General features: G+C 55.3%; 1 long non-coding RNA gene across 1 annotated transcript; it reads right to left on the reverse strand.

The window, feature by feature from the left end:
* Window positions 1-5,908: 5,908 nt before the first annotated feature.
* On the reverse strand, window positions 5,909-8,456 carry LOC112544077 (uncharacterized). The gene is made up of 3 exons (XR_003087401.2): window positions 7,648-8,456; window positions 7,342-7,419; window positions 5,909-6,115 (listed from the first exon to the last, which is right to left on the reverse strand). It is a non-coding gene; the product is annotated as an uncharacterized LOC112544077 (long non-coding RNA).
* Between the last annotated feature and the right edge of the window lie 1,810 nt (window positions 8,457-10,266).

Raw genomic sequence — 10,266 nt, forward strand, 5'->3', positions numbered from 1 at the left:
AGGACACTGGGCCGGATGGACATTTTTTCTGACCCAGTCTGGCCGTTCTGCTGCAAAAGTGCGCCGTATTCTCTCCAGCCAGCTCTGCCAATGCTCCTCAATCCTAAATCTGGTTTCCTAGGGCCGTGACCCTGTCCAATTCTTCTGGTGCCCTTGCATCACCTCATCCTGCCCTTGTGTGGGCGGAAGTTGTTTGTCTATGAAACAGCTTCTCCCCAAGAGAACAGTCCATGTGCCACAGGAGGTCTTCCCCTTTCTAAGGAGCAATCTCTGGGCTCGATCCGAGGCTCCTGCAGTCTTTTGTCAAAAGGACGTTGTCATGGGAGCTGGTCAGGAGCCCTGTAACGGGCTGCGGCGTCCGGGCCCTGTGCCATACCCGCGGCGTCTCCGCTCAGGTCTTGCTGAACAATGGGCCGACTCTTCCCCGGGCCACGTTTTAACAATCTGCAGCCGGCTCACAAGCAAACCTTCCAATCCCAACCCGGGTGTCCGGAGTAAAAAAATCTGCTGGGCAGACAGGCAGAATACAGCACCACCCGCCCCCTCCAACACAACTGCCAATGAATGTCTCTGGCCAGCCAAGAGCAGGGGAACGGCACCTGGAGGGGTTTGCAGATGGAGTCATTTTTACAGGCAAGTTTTAAAAGGCTGCTTCTCAGCTGGGGGCCTTGTCATAGAATCATAGAATCATAGGACTGGAAGGGACCTCGAGAGGTCATCGAGTCCAGCCCCCCGCCCTCAAGGCAGGATCAAGCTCCATCTACACCATCCCTGACAGATGTCTATCTAACCTGTTCTTAAATATCTCCAGAGAGGGAGATTCCACCACCTCCCTTGGCAATTTATTCCAATATTTGACCACCCTGACAGTTAGGAATTTTTTCCTAATGTCCAATCTAAACCTCCCCTGCTGCACTTTAAGCCCATTACTCCTTGTCCTGTCCTCAGAAACCAAGAGGAACAAATTTTCTCCTTCCTCCTTGTGACACCCTTTTAGATATTTGAAAACCGCTATCATGTCCCCCCTTAATCTTCTTTTTTCCAAACTAAACAAGCCCAGTTCACGAAGCCTGGCTTCATAGGTCATGTTCTCTAAACCTTTAATCATTCTTGTCGCTCTTCTCCTTACCCTTTCCAATTTCTCCACATCTTTCTTGAAATGTGGCGCCCAGAACTGGACACAGTACTCCAGCTGAGGCCTAACTAGTGCAGAGTAGAGCGGCAGAATGACTTCACGAGTTTTGCTTACAACACACCTGTTGATACAACCTAGAATCATATTTGCTTTTTTTGCAACAGCATCACACTGCTGACTCATATTCAACTTGTGGTCCACTATGACCCCTAGATCCCTTTCCGCCATGCTCCTTCCTAGACAGTCGCTTTCCCATCTTGTCAGGAGGGAAATGATTTTTTCCTTCCGTCTAAGGTAAGGTGTGAATTTAAGCCAGTGTCGCTGGGATGTTACAATTCCCTTTGTGCGGAAGCTGATGTCTTTTGGGAGGGGGCTTACGTCTCTTTGTTACTGGGCTCGGAGTGTTACCACAGAATTAGTGGGGGCACTATTGCATGGCTGGCAACCCTGTTCTGCTGCCCGAGCGTCTCGCAAGCAGCTAGCCAGCGTAGCATGTCCTTGAGAGACGGTGTGCTGTATCGGAGCTAGTCAACCCGGCAAAGTCCTTTCCTTGCTCCCTACATAACGTAACTAGGGGTCACCACGTGAAATGAGCAGGCAACAGGTTTAAAACCAACAAAGGGAAGTTTTTCCTCACCCAGCGCACAGGCAACCTGCGGAACTCCTTGCCGGAGGAGGTTGTGATGGCCAGGCTTTTAACAGGGATCAAAGAGCTAGATGAATCCATGGCGGTTAGGCCCATCAATGGCTATTAGCCAGCATGGGCAGGGATGGGGTCCCTGGCCTGTCTGTCAGAGGCTGGGAATGGGTGACGGGAGGGATCCCTGGATGATTGCCTGTTCTGTTTACTCCCTCTGGGGCACCTGGCAATGACCGCCGTGGGAAGAGAGGACACTGGGCTAGATGGACCACTGGTCTGACCCATTATGGCCGTTCTTAGGGGTGTGATTCCTCTCCCACCATACTGGGTGCCTGTCCTGCTCGCCGGCCCCCCGGGGAGAGTCCCACTTCCCTTTGGTCTGCAAAGGACGCACCACTCTGCTGTGGAAGCGCCCTGCTGTCCGAGGCCCTTGCTTCCTCCTGTGGCTCAGCCGTGACACGTTATTTCCGTGCAGCTCAGCGGCTGCTCCTGCCGTCAGCATCAGGTGGCGTTTGGCTGCCGGGTTGGCTGGCATTGTTGACGTGGGTCGCATTCAATAACCCGACGGCTTCCTGCGGCCACCTCCAAGGGGAGACCCAAGGGGAGGCCGCCAGCGGCTGCTTGGCATGAAATCTCCTTAGCCGGATTGGTCTGGATATGGAGGGTGGCGCAGGGTTTTGCAGATGGAAACCTGCTTTGGGTCTGGGCTGATGGACGCACGGGGGAGGCCTCTGGAGCACCCTGTTAATCCGGCAGGCCCAGCTCGGATGGGGCAGGCATCAGAGGGGTGAAGGGCAGGACCCCGTGGCCGGCTTTAGAAAGCGACTAAATATCCCAGTGCCACACGCCCGCTTTGTCCCCGTGCGGCTCCTAATCCCGGCACAAAGGGAGTGAACGCAGGGTGCAGTGAGCCCAGCTCCCTACTCCGAGCCTCTAGGGAGAGGGGGAAAGAGGGAACCGGAGCCTGTCGCTAGGAACCGGAGCTGCTAGGGCAACATCACAGCTCGGTAAGCAGAGAAGGCCCCCGCGCCCCGCTAGAGCTCTCTGCCCAGCCCCCGCCTTTGGGGTGTCACAAGCCCCCACTTGCTGTGGCTGCCAGTGTAAAGTAATGCACATTGGAAAAAATAACCCTAACTATACGTACAATATGATGAAGGCTAATTTAGCTACAACTACACAAGAACGAGATCCTGGAGGTATCGTGGATAGTTCTCTGAAAACATCCACGCAGTGCGCAGCGGCACTCAAAAAAGCAAATAGGATGTTAGGAATCATTAAAAAAGGGATAGAAAATAAGATGAAGAATATCTTACTGCCCCTGTATAAAACTATGGTATGCCCACATCTTGAATACTGGGTACAGATGTGGTCTCCTCACCTCAAAAAAGATATTTTGGGCTTTAGAAAAGGTTCCGAAAAGGGCAACTAAAAATGATGAGGGGTTTGGAACGGGTCCCATATGAGGAGAGGCTAAAGTGACTGGGACTTTTCAGTTTAGAAAAGAGGAGACTGAGGGGGGATATGATTGAGGTCTATAAAATCATGAGTGGTGTGGAGAGAGTGAATAAAGAAAAGTTATTTACTTGTTCCTACAATATAAGAACTAGAGGACACCAAATGAAATGAATATGCAGCAGGTTTAAAACAAACAAAAGGAAGGACTACTTCATGCAGCACAGAGTTAACCTGTGGAACTCCTTGCCAGAGGAGGCTGCGAAGGCTAGGACTGTAACAGAGTTTAAAAAAGAGCTAGATAAATTCATGGAGGTTAGGTCCATAAAAGGCTGTTAGCCAGGGGGTAAGGAATGGTGCCCCTGGCCTCTGTCAAAGGCTGGAGATGGATGGCAGGAGACAAACTGCTTGATCATTGTCTTCGGTCCACCCCTCTGGGGGACCTGGCACTGGCCACTGTGGGCAGGCAGGATACTGGGCTGGATGCACCTTTGATCTGACCCGTCTGACCATTCTTATGTTCTTATAGATTCTGTGCGTTCACGGCAGCCCCTGCCCTGAGATGGGCTGGCACAAAATGCAAACGTGCCGCCCCGAGAGCGCAGCAGGATCATCTGCGGGGGCTGCCCGGGGCTGGCGTGTGCAGGAGCGGAGGCCTTCGAATGACAAAGGCTCCTTCTCGTCTGCCCCTGGGCGGCTGCTTCTGGGACAGCTGCGTCCAGCAGCGCGCAGGGCCGGGGCTGGTCCCACGCAGCAGGTGAAGGGACAGGTGCCAGCACGGCCCGGTATTCGGAGCGCCGGGGGCTTGATTTATGAGGCCTGCTGGAGGGAGCCATGCCTGCACTTTGGGTAAATGAGAGCCGGGGGGTTAGAGCCACAAGGGGGAGGGAAGACGACGAGAAGATCCGGGTGATCGGGATCGGAACAGGAGCAGCGCCCCGGGTCCCCGTCAGCCCTTCCTGGGGGGCTCAGAGAGCTGCCGTTCTCCAACAAGCCCAGCCTGGCTCAGTGCCTGGCAACTGGTTTCCTGCCTCCCCGGTGGCAGCTGTCATCTTGGGGGCTGGGCAGCTAATCCCCAAAGCCCCCGGCTGCCTTCTCCACGCTGCGCCTTCTCTCCAGGGCTCCTGCTTGGAGACCGGCCGAGCTGTTCTGTGAGCCCCCCCGACACGCCGGGCTGGCCATCGGCAAGGCCTGTACCGGGCAGGGGAGGGGATTCCAGGCTGGAGCCCGGCGAGGAGGAAGAGAACACAGATGCACCTTGGAGGGGGTCGCAAAGTGGCTGCAGCTTTCCGCCTTCGACATAAATCAGTTGGGGACTTGCAGATATAACGCGGATACCCGCATTGACAGCCACGGACATGGGGACTCGTGCATATCTGTGGGTTTGCAGGGCTCTACTCATGGTCCCCCAAAGCCGTTGTCCAGTCTGGAACACCGGGTTGATATCACTCTGCCTTTCTAGGCAGCCTCACATTCAAGGAATTCAAAGCATTTTACAAACTCCAATTAGACCTCACACCCCCCGTGAGCGATATGAGAGTGTGGAGCATGTACAGGTCGTTTCTCCCACCCCTGAAGTGCGGCCAGGTCTGGGGTGGAGCACTGTGGCGGGTGACCTGTGTACAGCAAAGCTCAGGACAGGAAGTGAAGACTACTCTCCAAACGAGTGAGGAGCGGGGTGATTGGGGCTGGCAGGATGTGAATACATGCAGGTGGAATTTACCCATGGGATCCCGACTGGCCAGGAGCTCAGAGTTACATTTCATAGGCAAGACTAGCAATAAATAATACTGGGGAAAGCACAGCCGGGCGCTTAGACACCAAGACCATGAGACAGCCTCAGCAAGGGTACATGAGCTGGCCTGTCAACAGGGCTATTAGATGATGTGCAGGAGTCACTGGGAAAATACCGCGGTCGTTTGCACACAGTGGTTCTGCTTCAGGAAGATCTAACACTGCCCTTGTGCCTTGCAGCTCCGAAGCACCATGCAACCCCTGGCATCACCCTGCCCAGTCTTCTGGGGGCACTTAGTATATTCACTTATCCCCGCCTGATTGGTTACAGCCCATGTTATTGACAAGAGAGGCTGCCTGGGCTGATCTGCTGTCACAGGGCGTCTTCTTATTCCGATGGCTTTTTACACTGAGGTTGGAAAATGTCAGGGTTTGGCAGGGGCTTAGCCACATACTAGCCACACAGCAACCCATCACCCACTGGCATGACAAGGGCTTTCTTCCAGTCTTATGGAGCAGCCCCAGTCTTCCAGGACCTCTTGAAATCAACGTGCATGTGCCAAAGATGCCCTCAGCCAGCTCTTTTAAAACTCTTGGGTGCAAGTCCCCGGGACCTGCTCATTTAACAATCTCTGACTTAAGTAGCTCCTCTGTTACAGTGCTCCTTCCATTCTGCTACTATCTTGGGAGGAGATCACATGCCTTTTGGGGTATCTAGGGACGCGTTCTTAAACAATTCCCAATGATCCCGCCCATTGTTCTAATTAAATTCATTCCTGGGACTGGGGCTCCACCCATGTTGCCTGAGATCTGACTCACAAGCTCTCCATGGACAGCTGGCCCAAGGGGTGTTTGTGGTGCTGTGGATTTCAGGAGTGGCACTGTGCTGTAGCGTCTGCACTGCACAGACACCGTCTTGGTGCCACCCATAAGACCACACAGAGATCTAAGCACAGCCCTGACCAGGCCCATGTGCCAGGCAACTTTAATGAGCAATCCCCTGAGCTTCTGGGAGCAGCCTCTGCAAAGCAGGATTCCCCAGGTCAGGCCATGAAGCTCAGGGTCTCTCCCCCATGGGGTGATGCTGGAACTCGCCCACGAACCCGGCTGCCTTCCGGAGAGACCCTGATGGTTTCAGCCCTAGGGACGGTTTCCTGGCAGAGTGGAGAGAACTGTAGAGCTTCACACTAGCCATGGGCAGCATAAGTCCCAGGAAAACCACCCCATAACTGCCCCACCCCACATGATGATCACGGCCTCTTCCAAACACGCCTCCCTCGCAACTCTGCCCCAGCTGGCCAGTGGATTTTGCATGCGCTGAGGGGCAGGCACAAAGAGCCGGGTGCTATTAACCCAGGGAGAAGATGCTGCGCAGAAGGGATGTTAAATATCGGTTAATTGACTAGTCGATTAACCTCGTGAATTCTTATCGGTTACTTGACTAGTTGATAGTCACGAGGGGCGGGGCCCGCGACCAGTGGGCTCTGGCCCCAGTCCTGAGGAGTCCCCTGCCACTCTGTGCTGCTGCCTCTGATACAGCAGAGGCTGTAAAAACCAGCTCCCCTCGTGGACCGGCTGCCTGTCACCCCGCCCTGATGCCTCTGACATAGAGGCAGCAACCCCCGTCCAGGGGTGAGGTGGTCCAAGCTCCTGGACTCAACACGAGCCGGAACTGAGCAAGCTGCCTGCCCGCCTGGCTCCTAATACACTTTAAATGCAGAGCGGCAGTGGGGGTAGGTCCCGGCTGGGTTGCTGGCCAGCCTACTAAAAAATGTACTGGCCGGAGCTTGGGGGAGAAAGAAATGCGTGTAGTCTACAGCAGTGCTTCCCAACCTTTTTGAGTTTATGGACCCCTTTTCAATGTATTGAAATTTCATGGACCCCCCTCCCACCCCCATGGGAGAAAAGAAAAGAAAAGAAAAGAAAAGAAAAGAAAAGAAAAGAAAAGATGGGCCCGACCCAAACATTTAAAACGTCCCACGGACCCCCTGCAGTACCGTCACAGACCACCAGGGGTCTGCAGACCACAGCTTGGGAACCACTGGTCTATGGAATTAACGGAAAAGTTTTTGCTCATCGGTTAATCGACTGCACTATTACATCCCTCGTGCGCACAAGGGGGAGAGCGGAGGCTCCCGATCCCGACGTCCCTAGCAAGCTGCTGCACACGCCCACCAGGTCGCTCCTGCCTCGCGGGGACCTAAGTGCTCATTAGCACCACCCAAGCACGGGCTTAAACCCGTCCACGTGAGACACACCCTGAGCGCATGACGGGAAATGATCCGCCTCACAAGGGCCCCAGCCCCGTCCTGTGCAACCACATTGAACAGCACTCGCCTCTCACACAGCTCTGGGATCAGCAGAGCTCAAAGGGCCTTACAAAGGAGGCAGGGTCATTCCGTTTCACAGCTGGCCAGAGTGGAAATGGCTCACTTCAGTGCAGTGTCGACGGAGCTCTCTGGAGAGAAAACGTCAGGTATTAACGGGCTGGGTAATGTCACAGAAAAAGGCAGAACAAGACCAGGGGCTGGGAGGTGAAATCAGACACATTCATATTAGAAATGAGGCACAAATATTTCACAGGGAGGATGATTCCCCATTGGAGCAAGTGACGGATTCTCTGTTTCTTGGCATCCTCCAGTGAAGAGCAGATGCCTTTCTGGTGCGCGCTTGGATCCAAACTTACCCGCTGTGCTATAGAGGAGGGCTGGGATGTGCAGGGGTCAGATTTGATGCTCTCCTGATACCTTCTGGCCTTAGTCTTCCAATTCATGACAGAGTGCGGCCTAGGGGCAGCCTCTGGGGCGTTACTGTGCAGCCGGCTTGGTCCCCAGACTCCGTGTCGTTCAGTGGGACGATGCAGGGGAAGAAGCTCAAACAACCAAAGAGGCGGGCCAGGGTCAGAACACGGGCCTTAAAAGGGAGGGGTGGGTGTGGCAGTGACATCACAAAGGCTTGTTGCAGGGCCTCCACCGATTGGGGGACAGTGGTAGGGAGGTGATGACCTCACAGAGAGACCCTGACATCAGCCAGACAGGACAGTGGTGCAAGGGGGGCAACCTCAGAGACCCCCCCCCTTATGGCTTTGTGGGAGGCCGTCCCAGAGAGGTGGGGCTGGAATTGCTCGGAGACTGACCCCTCTGGTGCTGACCTGGGCCATCCTTTGGGACATCTGCTGAGACCTCGCCGAGTCTCGATGCTGATTGGCCGAGCAGGGGGCTGTTGACAGGGAGGAGGCGTTTCCCAATTTCCCAGCTGTGACCCATGGCTGCCCCTTCCTTGGCAGGCTCTGCACAAGGCCTTGTCTGACCCCAGGCTGGGAAACCTGCAGGCAGAGTCCCCCGACGCCAGGTGGTGAGCAGGCCAGGAGGCGCAGGGGGCAGTTTTACCTCTGCGCTGGGAGGGGGGGGGCTGGAAACCCATTTCCCAGCCTGTGCTCCTAGCCTGCGCCCCAAGGGCCAGCCTTGGTCAGGGCAGTCAGGGTGTACACAACCTCCTAGTAACTCTGTAGACTCCTGCTGCCTCCTCGATTTCAAAAAAGAGCTCGATAGATTCCTGGAGGTTAGATCCATCAGTGGCTATTAGCCAGGATGGGCAAGGATGGTATCCCTAGCAGCTGTTTGTCAGAGGCTGGGAATGGGTGATGGGAGGATTCCCTGTTGTGTTCCCTTTCTCTGGGGCACCTGGCATTGGCCACTGTGGGCAGACAGGACACCCGGCTGGATGGCCCTTTGGTCTGACCCAGTCTGGCTGTTCTTATGCTCCTGGAATAGCCAAAATGGCACAGTCTCCGAGAGAAGCAAAATTCTTTGCCCTGGGAACGTGGCCAGCCTCGGGAGGACCAACATCAGGAGTCAAATGAAAAAAATCATGAGACCTGCTTAACATAATGAGATTAAAGAGAAAGAAACAAATCATTCCATGGGGGTCTTTTTACGTGTCTCTGCTTCTGAGCCCCGAGGACACACTCGGGTGGAGTTTTCAGCCTTTTCTCTGCAAACCTGCAGACTTGAAACACTTTACGTGAAAGCAGAGGGAGCGTCTACGCTCCAGAGTCTATGTTGGCAGAGCTGTGCCAGGAGATCCCCCTAAGTTAGATGCAGCCGACACCCACGGGAGTTTTTCTGTTGGCATCACAACACCATCTCCCACCGCAAAGCCCTTTGGACTCATAGCTTGAGTAGTCATGCCTAGCAGTCAGAGACATGGATCAGAGCTGGGGTCAGGCAGGTCTCATGGACTCAGGGCAGCATCCGATGATGCTAATGATCACCGGGTCTCACGTCCGGCACGTTGCAGGCCCCAGAACCTCAGCCATCCTCTCCTGTCCTAGACCCACAGTCTCTGAGTTACTGACTGGATTTAAGATGTCAGTTCTGGAGAATCCACCATTGACACCGGTTGAAACCAGCAAGTGACCTGTGCCCCAGGCTGCAGAGGAAGGCAGCTTTCCCCACCCAAGCCCCTAGCTAATCTGACCTATGGACAATTCCTTCCCATGGGCATCTGGTGGCTTAGAGGAGGGAACGTTCTGCCTTCCCAAATCCCAGCCTGTCCCCGCCCACACTCCGCCCCCAGAGCCCCCCTGCTGTAGGCGTTCTGGGGGGTGGAGTGTTGCTGCCCCTGAGCGCCCACCTTTCCTGGTGTTTAGGGACCCGGGAGGCTGGACCCATGTGGCCACCTCCCTCCCTGCTGCTCCCGGGGCTGGGGAGGCTAGGGCTGGCTTGGGCTGCTTTTCTCTCTGCAGCTCCAGGGATGTTCCTCTCCCTGTGGTAGGGGCGGGGCCTCAGAGGAGGGGGCGGGGCTGTGGGTGGGGTCAGGGGCCTGCCTCCTCCAATCCCAGCTGCAGCGAATGTCCATGTTGCTTCCCAGCCCCAAACACGGGGTCAGTCTGACCAGGCGTATTTTGGCAAACCCCTGGCAAAGAATTCTCCGTAGCAACTCAGAGCGAGGGTGACCGTCGTTCCCGGTGCTGACTATGGGACACCGCGTCCTCAAGCGCGTTCCATGGCAATCGATCACAACGAGGCGGTACAAACGTCCACCTGAGCATCACATCGGCTGAGCCCCCGTGGCGAAGACACACGGCCTAGCTAGAGTCTGAATTTCTCTTCTTACCGCTAAGGTGTGCATGGGGAGAAGTGACGCACACACGCAGTCCTGGACACCTCGCTCACATGGGGGTGCGTCGCTAGGGCAGACGCCTGTGGACCGTCTGGCCCTTGGTGCTCCCAGGTGAGGTTCCTGAGAAGCTGAGGGCTTGGGCGGCCACCCAGGAGAGATTCAGCTGCCGCCCAGCTGATGA

This window comes from Pelodiscus sinensis, chromosome 18, assembly GCF_049634645.1.
Source record: "Pelodiscus sinensis isolate JC-2024 chromosome 18, ASM4963464v1, whole genome shotgun sequence".
Taxonomy (NCBI): Eukaryota; Metazoa; Chordata; order Testudines; family Trionychidae; genus Pelodiscus; species Pelodiscus sinensis.